General features: G+C 58.0%; 1 protein-coding gene across 5 annotated transcripts in view; it reads right to left on the bottom strand.

The window, feature by feature from the left end:
- LOC101403226 (semaphorin-4D) overlaps positions 1-19,293 on the bottom strand; it is a 99,363-nt gene that overhangs the window by 47,322 nt on the left and 32,748 nt on the right. The window contains exon 1 of one of the 5 annotated variants that reach the window (XM_087444787.1): positions 14,504-14,807. The exons of 3 other annotated variants lie outside the window; for them this stretch is intronic. The gene's annotated coding sequence lies outside the window, so the exon portion shown is untranslated. Of the gene's footprint in view, positions 1-3,058; positions 3,469-14,503; positions 14,808-19,293 lie in introns of those variants that run through there. One more of the 5 variants, XM_087444783.1, reaches the window with a different exon arrangement.

Here is a 19,293-nt window from a genome sequence, read left to right as displayed (position 1 = left end):
ACATACAGCACACAAGCACACCAGCACATACATCACACGCACACACCACACACGCACACATACATCACACGTGCACAAGAACACCACACGTGCACACATGTGCACTTACACCGTGTACACACCATATACACACATGCACATGCACACACCACATGCCTGAACACACACACAGGCCAAGGAACTGGGGAAGAGTGCAGGCAGAGGTGGCCCAGCCCCTTGTGGGCCTCACACTCCCACCTCCTGTGGCGACTGCTGAAGGTGACACGGGCAACAAGAGCTGAGGCCCTGGGACAGAGGGCAAGGGGGAACCCCGAAACGTGGGCCGGCCTGACTCTCTCAACCTGAAAGGTCCCGGGCGTGTCAGTGCAATGCCCCCTTGAGCTGCGTCCTGGAGCAGCGTCCCTAGGCAGCCGGTGGCCGAGACTGACCCAGCACAGGGTGAGACGCCCTCTGGGGACTCGCAGATCCCGAAAAACACACACGGATTTGGTGTTGCAGAATGAGGCTCAACAACCACGTGGACGTGAGGGAGCTTCCAAATGGAGACTTTCCTTAAACACAGAAGCCATCACCCCACACTCTGTAGGACAGCCACCATCAAGAAAACAGGAGGGCCGGCCCCGTGGCTTAGCGGTTAAGTGGGCGCACTCTGCTACTGGCGGCTCGGGTTTAGATCCCGGGCGCGCACCGACGCACCGCTTCTCCGGCCATGCTGAGGCCACGTCCCACATACAGCAACTAGAAGGATGTGCAGCTATGACATACAACTATCTACTGGAGGCTTTGGGGAAAAAAAAAGGAGGAGGATTGGCAATAGATGTTAGCTCAGAGCTGGTCTTCCTCAGCAAAAAGAGGAGGATTAGCATGGATGTTAGCTCAGGGCTGATCTTCCTCACAAAAAAAAAAAAAAAAAAGAAAACAGGAAACAGGGGCCAGCCTGGTGATGTAGCCGTTTGGTGTACACGCTCCGCTGTGGCGGCCCAGGGTTCACAGGTTCGGATCCTGGGCGTGCACGAACGCGCCGTTTGTCAAGCCATGCTGTGGCAGTGTCCTATATAAAGTAGAGGAAGATGGGCATGGATGCTAGCCCAGGGCCAATCTTTCTCAGCAAAAAAGAGGAGGATTGGCATCGAATGTTAGCTCAGGGCTGATCTTCTTCACCAAAAAAAAAAAAAAAGAAAGAAAACAGGAAACAACAAGCGTTGGGAGGACATGGAGAAACTGCAGCCCTGGCACACTGCTGGCAGGAGCGTAAAACGGTGCAGGTGCAGCTGCTGTGGGAAATGGTACAGAGGTTCCTCAAAAAATGAGGCCTAGAATTGCCACATGATCCGTTAGTTCCACTTCTGGGTATTTACCCAAAAGAACTGAAGGCAGGGTCTTGAACAGATATCTGCACACTCATCATTACGGCGGCATTATTCACAACAGCCTAAAGAGAGAAGTATCCCAAGTGCCCATCGACGGACGAACAGATAAAGAAAACGTGGTCCATCCACACAATGGGATGTTACTCCATTCCCCGGCAGGGAAGAGGGCATCCAGTCACTCTGCAGACGCCCCCGTCTGCCGCCCCTCCAAGGTGGCCGGGTCAGCTCCACCACCGCCACCCAGCACTGCACCCAGTACCCAGGGATCCCTAAGCCAACAAGGCAGCCACTCAGAGCCACCAGCACGTGGGGACACTCGGCCTTTGACCTTTCCATAGGTCCTCTCTGTGTGACAAGGGAGTGACACGGGAGGTGGCACAGCTCCCCTGCACATGGAGAGAGGCAGAGGGCGGGCAGCATCTGGGAGCAACGGAGACAGCGCTGGAGCGCCAGCAGCCTGCTCCCCTCCTAGAACCTCTGCCTCTGCTGACTCGGCCCTTCCGCCAGGGCCAGCTCCACCACTGCAAGTGGAGGACGCACGAGCACCTCCTGTGGGAGCAGAGCCGACAACCGTCTCCAGGTGTCCCAGTTTCAAGATGGGCCAGACTTTGGCTGGAAGAGGCAATAACACGTCTGAAAAGTGGACTGGGATCCCCCGCGCAGCCAGCCAGGCCCAGGACACATCCATCGTGGCTGTCCCGCCCCCACCCGAGTCTGCGGAAGCTCAGTGGAGGGCAGGGTCAGAGGTCACAGTCCTGGTGCTAGCCAGGCTCCAGGAAACTTCTAGAAGCGCGGATGTCAGCAGAAGGGTGCTGGCTGCTTTCTGGGCTGAGGCTCACTCTCCCAAGCAAGAGCTTCTGGACACGCACCCCAGGCTGACGTCTGGAAGAGACCTGAGGTCAGCTAGAACACAGGTGTGTGCCCGTGTGTGTATTCACGCGTGTGTCCGTTTGTCTGGTGGGTGTGCATTTACGTGTGTGTGTGTGCTGAAATAAAGTCAGCGCTGACGGAGAATTACGGCAAGACCAGGGTGAGCACCGAGTTACACACGGACGCTGTTGGTAAAGGAAGGGAGGCCTGACAGGGTCACGGTCCTCACGGCTCACTGGGAGAGAGAGCTTTCCTCCGCGTAGGGCCCGGGAACAGTTCCTGACGTGGTCTTTCCCCAACAGGCACAGGCAGGGACAACATCAGCAGTGCCTCTGGCGGGAAGGGGGACCATTTCCAAAAGCTTGTTCCTACAGTAACCCGCTACCCGCCTCCTGATGCGCGCGCACACCACCCCCCCCACAGTGAGGCACAGTGTCGGCTCCCACAGCCGAGATGGCACTTCCACCACAAACCACGTCCTGCAGTTCAGGGAACAGCACCCTGCAGACCCGCCCAATAAGAACCGGCAGGGAGGGGGGAGCTGGCGAGAGCCCTCAGACCACCTAACTTTCAGGACATGACACAGAACAAGCCAGAAACATCTGCAGAGGAAGTGAACCCACTGCCTCGCTGACACAAGGCTAATCTACGGCCATACAGACGCTTCTGGAAACCAACCCCGGGGCTAGGACCATAACCCCGGGAACCCGTAAGCTGGAAAAGACGAGCCCAACGTCCCGAGGGCAGGAGCTCACTGCTAAGGTCCCACTGGGCCGTGTGTTGAATTCAAAAGTCAGTCGGCCAAGGCGTAAGCTCACCTGTGTCACGGCCGAGGACACACAGGAGCTGGTGACAGGGCCCAAGCCAACAGGGGCACGGCCTGGACTGGACACGGGGCAGCGAGGGCCCAGCGCGGGGCTGCGAGGACTGGTACCTGAAGCCAGTGGCTGCCCTCCTGAGCATCAAGCGTGCTGAGGCTGAGGGGCCTGCCCAGAGCCACCCGGGCCTCCGGCTCCTGCGGCCAGGCCCGGGGATGGCGCTCGCTAGGCCCGCTCACCCCGCCCTCTCCACTGTGCACAGCCGGGGCGTGTGGACGCCCGTGCACAGTGCACGCCCGGCCAGGTCCCTGGGGCAGCAGGGACGCTGGACAAGGAGAGGTCTGGCCAGCTGGGCCCAGCCACTGCTGACCGCTCCTGCCGCCAGCAGGGCCCCCTTTAGGTGAAGCCCAGGCCAGGGCAGACCCGGCACACCTCCTGCTCCCACCTTACGTGTCCCCCAGACACACACCCTGCTCCTCCCTCCTCGTTAAACCCTACCTGTCCTCCGGGACGGGACTCCAGCCCCTCTGGAGCTGCTCTCTGCTTTAAACCCCTGCAGCGCCACCCCTCAAAGCTCCGCCCCAGACCAGCGGCAGCCGCAGTAGAGTCCTGCCCGTGGGCACATTCTCGGCCCCTGGGAGTTTGCACAAGCCCTCCAGGTGATTCCTACACACGCCCAAGTCTGGATACCACTGGCCTGGATGACGCAGTTTCACACTAGATTTTACACATTCTTTGCCGCTGGGTGAGGGTTTCATTTATCTTGTCTCTGCGAGTGGGTGTGAAGCCCTCTGAGCACAAGAACATTTCTTAAGGAACCTCTTCCTATGGCTGCTGTAAAAAATCACCACACACTTAGTGGCTTAAAATGACAAATTTACAATCACAACAGTTCTCAAGGTCAGAAGTCCAACGTGGGACTCACTGAGCTAAAACCCAGGAGTCCGCTGCATGCCTTCTGGAAGCTGTAGGGAGAGGATGTTCCTTTGTCTTTTCCAGCCTCTAGAGGCCTCCTGCGTTCCTCGGCCCACGGCCCCTCCCTCCATCTTCAAAGCCAGGGAAGGGGATTAGAAGATGCCACCCCAAACAGGCCACTGTTCCGGCACAAAGGGCACGATCTGCTCACCGAGAGACAAAAGCCAATCATCAAGAGGCAAGATGGCGGCAGAGAAAGGGCATTTTATTAAGCAATAAGCTAGCAAAACGGAAGATGGGGGGACTAGCGTCCTAAAGAACCATCTTAAGGGGGTGCAGAATCTTGAAGCAGTTATACAGGCCAGTGGGTTATGGGGGAGGGCGTTAGGAACGTTGACCCTCTGTGCTACAGACTGGGAGTTGCCACACCAGATCTTTCATTGGTGATGGCTATCAGCACAGACTCTGTGCCCAGGGGTCATCACATTCCTAAGGAACTCAAAAGAACGACGTTACTGTCTTATCACAGCTGGGAGGTACGTGCAAAAGCAGGCAGATGATCTGGGCAGTGCAGATCCATCTAGGTTAGTTAGTCAGAGGTCATCCAAAGTCACAATATGGCTTCTTTTCTACAATATGGCTTCCCTACGTCAACCTTGTGTTGAGCTGGTATTAATACTTTGGCATGAGGATTATTTTAAGTTGAAGGCAGTTGAGAAACAGCCGAAACGGGAAGAGCTCCCTGCCCTCCCCATTGCCCTAAAAGCAGGACATAAATTTTCCTTTGTAACAGTGTGCCAGAGACAGCACCGAGATGAGTCTGCATAACAAACTTTACTGAACATCTCTTAGCTACCATACATTTCCTAGTCATCCTTCCAGAATTTACTGCCCCTAGGAGCCCAAACCCCCTTTCCTTTGTCTTGTCACTTCACAATTTATCACCCTTTGTTAAAATGATATACAAGCCCCAAGTCTAACTGCTTCTTTAAGTTTTTCTTCTTTCCTGTGAAGCCCCAGTGCACATAACAATATTAAAATGTGTGTGCCTTTTCTCCTGTTAATCTGTCATTTGTCAGTTTAATTCATAGGCCCCACTGACCGAACCTAAGAGAGCAGAGGAACAGTTTTTCCTCCCCTATACCAGTAGCATCTCCTCTCTGCCCTCCTGACTCTCTCTCATTAGGAACCTTGTGATTACGTTTAGGGCCCACCTAGACAATCCAGGATCGTCTCCTCATCTCAAAATCCTTAACTTAATCACACCTGCAAAGTTCCTTTACCAGGAAAGGTTACATATTCCCAGGGTCCAGGGATTAAGATGTGGATGTCTTTAGGGGCCATTATTCTGCCTCTTGCAGATCCTAGCAGACCCCTCCTGATTCGGTAACGAGTCCCAGGATGGGCACAACTCCTGATTTTTTTGTTTAGAAAAAAATTAGATTTTTAGGTGGTCTCCCAATTTCTTGATGCTGAGAAGTAATTAATATATATTTTTAAACCTTGGAAGTCCAAACAAAACCTGTCTGCCTCCTGAGGGCTGAGTTAGCCGCCTGAGAGGGCAGACCCCCACTGGGGGCCCTGCAGGATGCGGGGGGGGACACGACTCTGCTGCACACCCCCTTGAGGACAGGATGGGAGGTGTCCAGGCAGAAATCCAGGCCAGAAAATGTCAGGATAAAGCAACCATAAGGTAGCATCGATTTTAAGAATGCTGGTTGAAAAAAAATGCAAATGACTGTTCACAGAAACTGGAAAATAATAAGGAAACCAGCACATTCCATGGCAATCTGGACTGGAGGAGTCATTCAGATGCAAATTTTACCCCAATTTTGGAAGGATTACAAGCACCAGCATTCAGAGCCGGGTCCTATGTAAATACCAGCCTCAGCCTCCCTCCACAGCTCCAAACCCGGCACTCGCTTGCCACTGTTTCTTTTCATGCGGCCCCTAAACACAGCGGCCTGTTCAAGCAGGTGCCGCCTAGTGAGTTTCTGCTGTGTTTTTGACCCCCCATCCCCCGGCCCAGCCCCTGGGGACGGCACTCTCCCCAGATCTCAGACTTCCACATACTTGGGCCCTACTGGACACGGCACCTGTGAGCAGCTCGCTGTACAGAACTACGTTTCAAGGAAGACCTGGGGGCAGCCACACCCGCTTCTTCACGCAGAGGTGTCAGGGCCTCGACTGGTCCCGCAGGTCCCGCCCAGCCCCACCCACCGCCAGCCCCTGGAGGGCCCGGCCTGGGCGTCCCGCATGGCCACACCCACAGGTAGCTGGTGCCCACAGCCTCCACCCCCATCCTTACAGAGCACGTGCGAAATGGAAAAACCAAGACATGGAGGCAATCCAAGGGATAGAGGAAGGTGGTGAACACTCCTGGCCTTGTGACCTGAATTGGCCGCCAGCAAAAGGACCCAGGAGCATCCCCCAGCCAGTGGAAGGCCCGCCCCGAATCACAGCCTCAGCCCTGGGCGCTCGCTGACCAGCCAGACGGAATTCTCACAGACGGACTCCTCCGGTCCTCGAGAAGGGTGGCCAGTCATCTGGGCCCCGGTTACTCCAGGCCGGGGACAGAAGGACACCTGCCTGCTTGCTCAGCCCACTCCCACCCAACCGAGCCGTGAGCACTGGGAAAACAAAAGCCCATCTACACAGATAAGAAACGCAGGATGCGCTGGGTGCTCGGCCTCTCTGTGCACCAGCTCCTCGTCAACAAAGTGGGGAGGGTCGGACGTCACCCCACTATTCAGGGGATTCAGCAAGGTCACACATGGCAAGCACTCAGGACAAACATCAAACTCTGATTTTTATGCACTCTTGTGCCCAGCATTTGCAGACCCTCTCGGATTTTTTTCTAGTAGAAAATAACCAATCAAACCATCTGTAAAGAAAGAGAAGAAAACACCGGGCCTCTGGCAGCAAACCCTAAAGTGCCAGGCCTCTGCCACTCACCCGGTGGCCTCATCTCTCCCGGTGCCAGGCTTGCCGGCTGGCTCCCTGACCCTGCACTGGCCACAGGGAGGATGGCGCTCAGGACATGGTCCGACCCGGTTACCCCATCCTCACGGGCACCCCTGCTGCCCAGGGCAGGGTGTCTGTCCTGACACTGCACGGCTCGGGGCACAGGCTGGGCGGGGCCGCAGGGCTGGGCCACCACAAGGCGCCGTTCAGCAGGGGACAAGGCCCCCAGTGAGCCTCCCTCGGGCCATGGAACACGCTTGCCCCATTCTCTCCCTTTGAATGGCAGGCTGTGCGCGATGTGGGCCCGATTGTTCTCCTGTGTGGGCTCTTTCAGGGCATGCGGGCAGGGCCCCAGGCAGAGGAAGGAGCTCCTGTTCTGGGGAGACAGGCCCCTCTACACTCTGCGGGGAGGGAGACGGGGTCCCACCACGGGCCGGCCCGTCAGTGCCCAAGGACCATGCAGGCCTGGCCACAGCGGTCAGCGAGGGCTCGGGCTCCAGGTGAGGACGGGCCTCTTCCAGGCTCCCTGTAGGCCCTGGGCAGGCACTCAACTCCCCTCCCCCAACAAGCGTCAGAGTCCAACCTTGAAAACGGGGAGTTGAGGAGCACGGTCGTGCGCTGAGGGTGAATGAGGGGGTACTGTGTGCAAAGCGCTCCTGACTGCCAGCCACAGCACAGCCGGGTGGAGTAACACCAACCCGGGGCAAGTGCTGGCCGAGGAGCACCCCCTGTCCCCGGCTGCAGGCCCTGGCCGCCTCCTGACCACTGCCTATCAGCACGTCCTCCTGTGAGCGGGCCTAGCCCAGGGACTGTCGCACGGTGTCTGAGGGGCGAGTAGGGTGCACGAGCGCTGCCCCCATTACCCTGCAGGGCCCGGAAGGAGGCACAGCGTGGGCAGCAGCAGGCAGGGAGGCTTGCCAGGGTCTGACACTGCAGGCTCTGCCTCCTAGACCACGGCCTCCGACCCTGCACCCAGCACTGACCACCACTGCACCCCTGCCCACAGGCTGAGCCACTGCAGCTCACTGCTGCCACGGGCGACCCTATGCTCCTCGAGGTGGGGACACAGGCTGGGACACGGCAGCGCTTGGTGACGGCGGGCATCGACCCACGTGTGCCACCAGAAATGGGCGCAGGCTCCCGATGCTCAAGGCCATCACCAGGATGGAGGTCTGGCTGACATGTCCCCTGCTGAGGAAGCAGGAAGGTGACCCGGGGCGCACAGGTAACTGCCACGCACACTGAGTGTTTGAGCCTCAGTCGTAAGCAAGACAGGGACTGGCCGTGCCCGTCTGACAGATGGACGCTGTAGGCGAGGTCCACGCCCTGCCCCGGCAGGACAGAAACCCGCTCGGTCCCAGACTTCAAGTCTAAAATCCCTTAAACGAGCAACCAAGGTGCAAGTTCATCCACCTGCTGAAACAAACAGTGCCCAGGCGTTGCCAGCAGGACCACCCTTGTCCCTTCCAACTGGACAGTTTCTAATAATCCACAGAAGCAGTGGGAACGGGTCAGTCTGCTCAAGATGCAAGACTGTGACAAAGAGGAGTGACAGACGCAGACCCTGCAGAGAACAGACCCCTGTGACCCCAGGTACCTCCTCCTCCCTCAAAGAGCCTTTGGTGACAACGGCCTGAGCGTCAGGCTCAGAGACAAGAGGCAGTTTGGTAACGGCTGGTGCTTCATGGGCTCAGTAGGAATGCCACATCCCAGCCTGGCTGGGGGACGACCCTCAGAGGCTCTCAGGGCCTTGTGACGCTCATCAGAGGTCCAAGAAGGCACGTTCAAGGACGTCTGCTGAGGGAGCTGGGTGACCCTCACCAGTGACAGAGCTGGGTCATGAATTAGAGAAAATATTAATCCATCCATCATGAGTTTAAAGCTGCTCCAGTCAAACCGGCACCATGAAAAGGCTTTACTCTGTCATTCCTGAGAGACTAAGAACGTTTCTGGCTTTAAAGGTATTTTCAGGCGATGAACTCAAGCATTCTTTATATCCTTCAACTAGAATTATAAATAATTTATGTATTTTAAGACTTTTAAATCTGTAATACGCTTGACAACTTTAGGATATCATCGTAGCTTTATAATAGATGAGCTATCTGTTCTAAAGAATAGGATTTTTTGAATCCTCTTTCCCTTTAAGATCTCGCTGCTGAGAGGGGAAACCACTCTGCTCCATAAATCGCCTACGAGGATAACTAGCTCCGAAGGCAATTTTCTTAAAGCAGCAGCAATATTAAAAGAAACACTTGTACCTGGGGAACATATTTCTTCTGTGATTAAAGATCTCACCAAAATATTAAGGTGCCAAAGAGAGGCTAAGGGTTTCAAACAGCAGCCTTCACCATCCACAAATAATGAGATGCGAAATTCGACTCCACTCTGTTTAAAAGGTGTTGCTCCTTCAGCACTGGCTCAGCAGACAGGCCTCAAGATCATCACAGCCCACAGACCCCAGGCCCCAGAGTGCATCGATCCGTCAACTTGGTTTAGGGTAAAAAGCAAGAGAAGTGTCTATTTTTAAAAGCCTATTTACAGGTACTGTACTGCGCCTTGACAAAAAAGCAGAGAACCCACCGCATGAATTTTGGCCGAATGACAACCAATCCACCCATGTTCAAGTTCACCACATCTTAGTATTAATTTTAAGCATTAATTCAACCCTATTTAGCCCAAGAACACACCGTATAATAATTCTGCCGTCAGTGCACAGCCTTGCTCACAGCCACAAAGCACACGCACTAGCTAGGGTGACGAGTGCCGGGGACACAAACAGGCTGCCTTCACTCTTACCAAGAACAGTCCAGACAGACGACAGAGGCCCAGTGGTTCATCATCTCCCTCTGAACCTGACCCTCGTCGCGCGGGCCACCCAGGACACAGGCTTCTCTCCCGCAGACCCCTCACCTGCACACACCCTAGGCATCCCGTTCCCAGCTGCAATGACCCCTTGGCCCTGCCCTCTGCTCGGGTACCTCCACACATCAGCCACCCAGGGCAGCCCCCGCATCCTTCCAATGCAGCCCAGGCCCTTCTGGGAAAAGTGCCCCTCAACTCTCAGAAAAAAGAGGCTCTCAGTGGTCTTCGTGGTGGACGGGCCATCGTGGGGGCTCTCGGGGATCTGCATGGTGGATGGGCCATCGTGGGGCTCTCAGGGGTCTAGGTGGTAGATGGGTCATTGTGGGGGCTCACAGGGGTCTGCATGGTGGACGGGCCATCGTGGGGGCTCTCGAGGGTCTGCATGGTGGATGGGCCATCGTGGGGCTCTCGAGGGTCTGCATGGTGGATGGGCCATCGTGGGGCTCTCGAGGGTCTGCATGGCGGACGGGCCATCATGGGGCTCTCAGGGGTCTGGGTGGTAGATGGGTCATTGTGGGGGCTCACAGGGGTCTGCATGGTGGACAGGCCATCGTGGGGGCTCTCAGGGGTCTGCGTGGTGGCTGGGCCATCATGAGGCTCTCAGGGGTCTGCATGGTGAGTGGGCCACCCTGGGGGCTCTCAGGGGTCTGTGTGGGAGACGGGCCATCGTGGGGCTCTCAGGGGTCTGTGTGGTGGACGGGCCATCGTGGGGCTCTCAGGGGTCTGTGTGGTGGACGGGCCATCGTGGGGCTCTCAGGGGTCTAGGTGGTAGATGGGTCATTGTGGGGGCTCACAGGGGTCTGCATGATGGACGGGCCATCGTGGGGCTCTCAGGGGTCTGTGTGGTGGACGGGCCATCGTGGGGCTCTCAGGGGTCTGTGTGGTGGACGGGCCATCGTGGGGCTCTCAGGGGTCTGCGTGGGAGACGGGCCATCGTGGGGCTCTCAGGGGTCTGCGTGGGAGACGGGCCATCGTGGGGCTCTCGGGTCTAGGTGGTAGATGGGTCATTGTGGGGGCTCACAGGGGTCTGCATGGTGGACGGGCCATCATGGGGCTCTCAGGGGTCTAGGTGGTAGATGGGTCATTGTGGGGGCTCACAGGGGTCTGCATGGTGGACGGGCCATCGTGGGGCTCTCAGGGGTCTGGGTGGTAGATGGGTCATTGTGGGGGCTCTCAGGGGTCTGCGTGGGAGACGGGCCATCGTGGGGCTCTCAGGGGTCTGTGTGGTGGACGGGCCATCGTGGGGGCCCTCAGAGGTCTGCGTGGTGGACACGCAATCGTCCAGTCAGAGGAAACATGAGTTTCCCAGGCAGAGAGCCCAGCACGTTAGGGGCACGGCCAGAAGAGCAACACGGACAGAGTGCTGAAATCAGAGGGGTGACCCTGAGCTCTGGCCACAGCGCCCGGGGCCAAGCTGTGTCAGGCTGCCTCGGCCATGAGACGGGCGTGTGGAGAGCCCAGGGAGAGGAGGAGGAAGAGGCACCAACCCTCTCAGCCCCGGCGTCTCCTCCGGGGGGCTGCAGGGTCCCCAATGCCAGGGCCCCTTGGCCCACACGGTTGCAGCTGCTTCGTGCCCGCATGGATACTGGGTCCCTCTCTCCGTGTCAGCCCCTACACCAGACCCAAGCCTTCTGCCTCCAGCTTTCCCACCCGGGCCTGCACTGAAACCCTGTTACACTGCGGCCTCTGCTCAGCAGCGCAACACCAGGCTCCACCTCGAGGACAAAGCCTGTGCCTCGCTGGGGGGCCACCGCCCAGGAGGGCAGGAGGAGGTGGATGTGGGGGACTGACAGAGCCTCCTGGGGCGCCCGTCTGCGGCTGTGTTTAAACATGTCTCTCTTCCCCCCTGGACACTCGGCTCTATTTGCACACGCCTGAAGTGTGCAGGTTACAGACGTGCAGACCGTCACAGGCGAGGCTGGCGGGCCCTCCCCGGCCAGGGCGCCAGGAGCATGCCGCGTGTCCTTCCCTCCCCTGCCGGCCGCAGCCTCTGGCCCTCGACTCGGTTCACTTTCCCCACGTGGCCTGGGTCACGGTCAGTGTCAGAGCAACGGGATGGGCTCTGTGGGACACAGCGGGGGGTGGGGGTACCCAGCGCTCCTTGCTGGGTCTCGGCAGCACAGGAGAATGACGAGGGAGCCGGGCACCCGTGGATCTCAGAGGAGTGAGGCGCTCACAATCTGAGACATCAGAACAGACTGCCTGCCTGCCCAGAGCTACTGTCCTCTGCCAGCCAGAAACACAGAGTCCATGGTAAAATCAGGAAACATGAATGAGTTTCACTTCCACAGGGACCTGACAGCCGGTCAAGAATCAGGACCCCTGCCACCGTGAGCTCTCCTGTCAAAGTGCATGTGCGGAGTCATGACCTGTGCAGCCCTGCAGGGGATCTGCTCAAGACAGCCCCGGGAGGGCCCGCCCTCCTCCACCCTCCCAGTGAGGGAACAGACCAGACCACCGGGCACAGACGGGGTCAGCACTGGGACCTGGTTCATGTGCCCCAGGCAAACGCCCAACCCAGGGGTGCCAGGTACTGCTTGCAAACCCCAAGGACTGCCCACCACACACGGCCATTCCCGGGTCTGCATAACCCCAGAGCCCCGGGAACACTTCCCACAGCCAGGTGGCACCTCTCACCCAGCGCCAGCTGCTCCCCGTCCTCCTCCCACAGGGAGGCTCCCAGCTCACCTTCCAATGACCTCGGGGCAGACGGGCTACAGTCTGGTCTGGCTGTTCCTGCAGAGCCTCCAGTCACATAGGTGTCTGGGAGACAAATGAGCCCGCCCTGCCAAGTGCCTCTGGACACCACCCGCCCATGATGCCACCTGCGGAGCAGGCTGGGCCACAGCAGCTGCCAAGGAGGACCTGCTGGGGCCGAGAGTGACTGGACGGCCTGCCTGCAGCACCGACACCCACCCCACCCCACCTCCACTGAGGCCACTTCCTCAGGTGTATCTGTTAGCTGTCAGTCCTCTGTGGGGTCAGGTGTGCGTGCGGGAAGCTCAGGCACACCTCCACCTGCAGTGTGGGTGGGGCCAGGGCCACCAGAGGGAAAGCGCAGACCCTGACCTCACGGCCTCAGCATGGGTGCAGCCGGCCAGCTAGGGCAGCACAGCGGGAGCTGGGGCACAGAGGGCATCTGGGGGACACAGAGGGTGTCTGGGGGACACAGAAGGCGTTTGGGGGACACAGAGGGTGTTTGGGGGACACAGAGGGTGTTTGGGGTACTGCTGCCTAGAGGACCTGGGTCAGTGCCCAGGTGTGAGCTCCTGAAGGCAGCAAAGGTCAGACACGGGGCACCTGATACAGGGGCACCTGATACAGCAGCACGCACACATGCCAAGGGCACGTGCACCCTGCATGCACACACACAACACCACACGTGCAGAGTGAGTGCCCACGCCCGGAGGAGACCATGCCGTGGCACGCTCCTGACACAACGGCAGGGCCGGTAGACGTGTTATCTTTTCACCCCCTCGGCAGGCAGACTTGGTCTGTCTGGTGCCTTGGACACTGTGAGGTCACCTGCTGAATAATGTTTTGGAACTCTGCATGCACGGAGGGCCACTTTTACACAGCTCAATGGTTCCTGTGTCCTTTCTCACCCGGCCCTCCCTCGCACCTCCACCGCCCGCTGCCCCGGCAGCACAGCCATGCGCATCCACCCCAGGCCTCCTCTGCCCGGGGGCCACGAGAAACAAGTGACCACGCGCACGCAGTCATGAGGGCGTGTACAGGAGAGCTCCTGCTGCTCTCCCCGTGCGCAAAAACAAGCCAGTGGGATGCAACGGAGAGTCCCCAGACAGAACCGGTTTACACGAGACCATAACACACCACAGACGTGAAGGCTAGCCCGCTGGCCAAAGGGCAGATCACTAATGGAAGAGTTAGTGCTGGCGCACGGGGAGGAAGTCAGACCGGACGCCCCTCCCTCACACTTCTTACTCCACGTTATGCACAGCGCTCTGGACACGCTGAGGAGCTGAGCTCAACAACACAAACAATAACACCCTGCCAGGCAATCGAGACACCGCCGTGTGATCTTCCTGACAAACGCCCACGGCCAGAAGTCACCAGAGAGACAGTCGACTGTACCCTGATTTCATCTTGATGCCAAACGACACGTTAATAGAAGGAATCAGCAGGCAGAAGAACTGGGAATGAACGTTTTCAAGGAGAACAGGAGAGAATCTCGATGTCTGGACCAAATAAACAGGCCCTGCAAATGGGCAAAGGAGGGAGAAACATCCCAGAGAAACATGGGCGATGAGCATAAAGGGGTAGTTCACAGACGGAAGGATGCAAACCGCGAGGGGTCTGTGTGCAAAGATCCCACACTCACCAGGATCCGGGGAGACCCGCGTCCTGTAGCAACCTTGCCACTCTGCCCCTCCCAGGCCCACCAGGTTGGAAAGACTCCTCATGCCCTCTGCTGAGAGCATACTCGGACCGGGGTACACGCTCATCCTTACGGGGAAAGACAAACTGTTAGACTTTTCTGGACACTGATCTGGCAAAATCTATAAAACAGAGAGAGACACACCCTGGCCCCGTGGCCGGCTCCCTGAAATCCGTGCATCCCGTCACAGCCCCATGCGCGCGGCTGGCTGTGAACGGCAGCGCTGTTTATACTGGCTGTATTCTTTTCCTGCAGCAGCTAACAAATGACCACAACCTGGGAGGCTTATAACAACAGAAACCTACTCTCTCACAGTTCCGGAGGCCAAGAGTCTGAAGTCAGCTTCCCTGGGCTGAAATTGCGGTGTCAGCAGGGCCATGCTGCTCCAGAGACTCTGGGGAGAACTTCTTTGCCTCTTCCAGCTCCTGGTGGCTGCTGGCATCCCTCGGTTTGTGGCCACTGTATTAGTCAGAGTCCCCAGAGAACCAGAATCAATAGGATGTGTATAGAGAGAAAGAGATTTAATACAATGAATCAGATCACGTGATCATGGAGGCTGAGAAGCCCCGAGCTCTGCAGTCGGCAGGATGGAGACCCAGGAGACCTGATGGTGCAAGTTCCCGTCCAGGTCTAAATCTGGATGCAGGAGAAGACCCATGTCCCAGCTCAAAGACAGCCAGGCAGAGAGAACGAATTCTCTCTTCCTTTCAGGCCCTCAACTGAGTGGATGAGGCCCACCCACATGGGGGAGGGCCAGCTGCTTACTCAGTCTGCAGATTCAAATGCTAATCTCACCGAGAAACACTCTCACAGACACACCCAGAATCATGTTTGACCAAATATCTTGGCACCCTTAGCCCAGTCAAGCTGACACACAAAATTAGCATCAGGCCCACATCACTCTAATCTCTGCTTCCATCTTCATATCGCCTTCTCCGCTTGTCTTTCAAATCTCCCCTGCCTCCTTCTCATAAGGACACTTGTGATGCATTGAGGGCCCATCAGATAACCCAGGTTACCTCCCCATCTCAAGATCCTTAACTGAACCACATCTGCAAAGACCCCATTTCTAGATAAGGTAACACTCAGAGGTCCCAGGGGTTAGAACCTGACTTCTTTGGGGACCACTCTTCAGCCTTTTACAAGGGATCAAAGAACCAACCCTGGAGCCTGAATCAGTGGCTCCGAGCGGCCTGGTCCAAGTTCATGATGGAACACTGGCTGGTCGGCAATCAACACCCCCAACGTGGCCAAGAAGATGAGATGCACAATCTCGTCTCTGTGATGAACACAACCGGGCCTCCCTCGGGTTCTGGAGAGGACAGCGGGCGAGCTCTGCTGCCCACGGAGTTTCCTGCAAAAATGAGTGCCCCCTTTGACTCAGGCGTGGGCCATCCATGCCCCTGGGCAGCCATGCCTTTCCAACAAGACAGCAAAAGGAGCCCATGAAGGCGTGAAGAAGGTCCATACGAGGCTTGCACAGGAGGAGCGAGGCGCCTCCTTCCTACACCCCCCTCCCTCGCTCCCCAAACCATGCTGTGCTGAGGCTTAAAGTCCAGTTGTGGCTGGGTGGGTGGGCTCTGCCTCATCTACACTCCCAACCCCACCTCCAAACGCCTTAGTGCCCAGGGGCTCAGAGCACCCCACAGGGCTCAGCTGGGGTGCACCCCAAGACTCGTGTGCCCACACGCTGCCCACAACCTCTCCTTTCCCAAGCAGCCACTCAGCCAGGTATCCCACTGTCAAGGGCCATCTCGCCCCCACAGCCCATCCTCATGGCCCGCACAAGCCAGCCTCATCGATGGACGCATGAACGAGGGATGTTCCCTGGTGAGGAGGCTCATTCCCTGGGAGAACTTGGTGCCCTGGCTCCGGCCGGGACCCACCCCTTGATACGGTCCTCAGACCCTCCTCGACGCCAGGCGTAGGCTTCCAGGGCCTCTTCCCCTTCAAACTTCACGTGTCCCCAAAACCACGCTCCCCGCCTCCCAAGGTTGGGATGCCTCCTGGATGGCCTGGGGGGAGCTGGCCCCTAAGTAGGACCCTCCATCCTTCCAGATGCTCAACCAAAATCTTGGAGCATCCTCGGCTCCCACCGCACTCCAGATCCAGCCAGGGAGCAAGTCCCCTTGGCCCCACCTCCAAATAAACACCAATCAGGCCATCCTCCCACCCTCACTGCTGCACTCTGAACCAAGCTACCACCTCTCTCTCCAGATCACCTCACAGTTTCCTAATGGGGTCCCCTGTCCCGCCCTCCATGGTCCGTTCTCCCTGGAAGCCTGTGGTCCTGTCCAAACCCTCAGCTCTCAGGGCTCCCATCTCAGTGTCCCCGAGCACAAATAAGCTCACCGTCTACCTTATCTGCTCTCAGCTGCCCCCCACCAACACCTGAGGCACACTCCTGCCTCAGGGCCTTTGCACCTGCTGTTCCCTCTGCCCAGAACTCTCCTCCCCAAACCAAGACACAGCTCCTGTCTTTTCAACCAACCACCCTTCTCAGTGAGGCCTCCCCAGGCCCCTTTCCACTTGATTCTCTCCTCTGCACCCATCACCATCTCACCCCCTCACATCTGGCTTACTGATTCCGTTTGCGGTCCATCTTTCCCAGCACCAGAACGCTCTTCCAAGGGGAGGCCCTGGTGCCTAGAATGCGCTGGGCCCATCTCAGGAGTTCAGTACACTGTGGAGAGACGGGCCCCGGAGGGACCTGCCCTCCCCCAGGGGTTGTGGGAGAGCCGTGGCTTGCCGACCTGGGCCGTGCCATGCCAACGCTGGGACCAAGGCCACCTTGGGGCCACAGCTCCGCCAGCGCTCCCGTGTGTGCTCGCACAGCAGCCTCGGGGCAGATGTGAAACCCCCAGGCCTGTGCACGTGCACAGAAACGTGTTGGACACACCACCAAGTCCTCTAATGAAAGGCTCGTTTCACTGGCTTCACCCATGAGCGTGACAGCATCGCCATGTGCCCACTCCTTCCAGAGAAAAACGGGCCTTTGTCAGATATAAATAGCCCGGCCAGATGTGGGCAGGCCTGTGGGTCTCCCTCAGGACTCCAGCCATGTGCCCAGCAGCTGCTAAAACAGCAGCCCCATCCAGCAGCGCATCAGCAGGACGTCCAGGAGAGGGAGAGGGTTAAACGGTGGCCCCCTCCCACCGGAACACGCGGCAGTTCACCAAAGCCACGGCAGACGCGCGGGCTCCGCTCGCCAACCAACACGTGCAGGACGGTTGTGAGAGGAAAACCACGCTGCAGACGAGCTGCATGTTCTTTTATATCCACAGAAAACAAGGAGACGGAAGTCTAGACAACACGGAGCCTGGACAATGGGGAGCCTGGCCGGCCTGTCGGGGGGCAGCGTGCCCACACAGCAGAGCTCCGGGCTCCTGCGGGAGAAATGCGACCTGAGCAGGGATCCCATTCCTTCGACAAGGCCCAGCAGTCTGTTTGTAAACCGTCGGCAGAAACGCAAACACGGCAGCACTTCAGGCAGCTTCAAAGGTGCCACACCCATCAGTGCCCCCACCCACAGGCCGGGCCTCGACGGGAGGGGGACCGCAAATGCAGAGGCCCTGAAGCACAGCCTAGGTCTGTGCTTCCCACGGAAACAGCAGGCACGCGCCCACGCAAGCCACACGTGTGATGCAGAGGTTCCCAGAAGTCACGGTGGGAGAATAAAAACACAGGCAAAGTCAGTTTTCATAGCATGTTTTACCTACCCAGACACACATCCACAGCACAGTCACTTCACCATGTGACTAACAGAGCCGCGAACAGGATGCTCTACTGGCCAGGGCGTCAGGGCAGCCAGGGCGGCCAGAGCGTCACCCGTATTTACGCGCACAGCTCCCTCGGCCCCGGCCAGCCCCACGGGAGCACCCGGCGGCCCACGCAGCGTGGGCCACAGCACTGGACAGCACGGGTCTACACACGAAGGAGCGGCATTGCCCACGTGCAGCTCTGCTGTAGGAGCCAGAGCGGGTCCAGGTGTGGCTGAAGGTGTGGAAGCTTCTGGTCACTATAAATGGACCCGACGATGTCAGAGCTGAACGACTGTTACGGACGGAGGTCCTAGACAGCAGCCCTCTGCCCACCTCGGTCCCGGCTCCTCGGAGCCCCATCCTCAGCAGGATGGACAGAAGCAGTGTCTGTGGGCGGTCTCTCACCAGGGACTGACCTGAGGGCCGGCCCCTGAGCTGGCGCGAGACGGCTGGACGGTGCTCGGGCCCTCTGTCCTTCTGACCCACTGCTCTCCACGTGCCTCCTCGTCAGTGGCCTATTGCTCCTATAACAGGCTGTACCACAGGCCTCGAGATGAACCATTGGGGCTAATATCGGGGCGGAATGGCGTTAGGATAAAGTTAGCTGTGGGGAGTTTTCACATTATTGAGTCATGAACTTTCAGTCCCTCAGCTGTCTTCAGAAACTAAAGCCCAGACCACTCACCACTGGTTAAAGCAGCGCCCACAGGACCCTGACACCCTCAGGGGTGGTCCTGGGCCGGTGTCTAGGCGACAGCCTCACAGGGCTGCAGCGGAGGACCAAGGAGACCCTCAAGGGCCTTCTGACACATGCAGAAGGAATTAACTTCACTTCAGTGTCGCTTAATTACATTGTCCCACTCTCACCTCTGCGAGACACTGAACGCCATTTGCTAAAAACAAAGCACACCTCCTATGGATGGGTGGCCATCTCAGGCCCGTGGAGCTCCTTGCCTCTGGGGGCCACCCTGGCAGCCAGGCGGCACACATACCACACGCTTGGTAAGACCACAGGACCGTTAAAGACCAAACAGCACCAAACACTGCCACTCGGAGTAATTCACTTTCTGCACTCAGTTCTCACCACAGGCATGCCCAAGCTTTAAGAGTTTGGGTCTAAAGAAAAAATCGCAGGTGAGACATAAAATCATATCCTGTCGTTCTCCAACTCCCCAGACAGACGTCCACGTGTACCCCAGAGCCCCTGGGAGGCTGCAGAGCCCCTCGTGGCCCCTCCTGTTCCGTGCTTTGGGGAAGCTCGTGGGCAGGCGTGGCCCCCCAGCTCACCTGACCATCCCACACCTCACAGCCAGGCCTCCCAGACCCCCTGGTGC

Source organism: Ceratotherium simum, chromosome 20 (assembly GCF_057802395.1).
Source record: "Ceratotherium simum simum isolate JZ-2026a chromosome 20, ASM5780239v1, whole genome shotgun sequence".
NCBI lineage: Eukaryota > Metazoa > Chordata > Mammalia > Perissodactyla > Rhinocerotidae > Ceratotherium > Ceratotherium simum.
The sequence above is the reverse complement of the archived record's forward strand: the minus strand, read 5'-3'. Positions and strand labels throughout refer to the sequence as shown.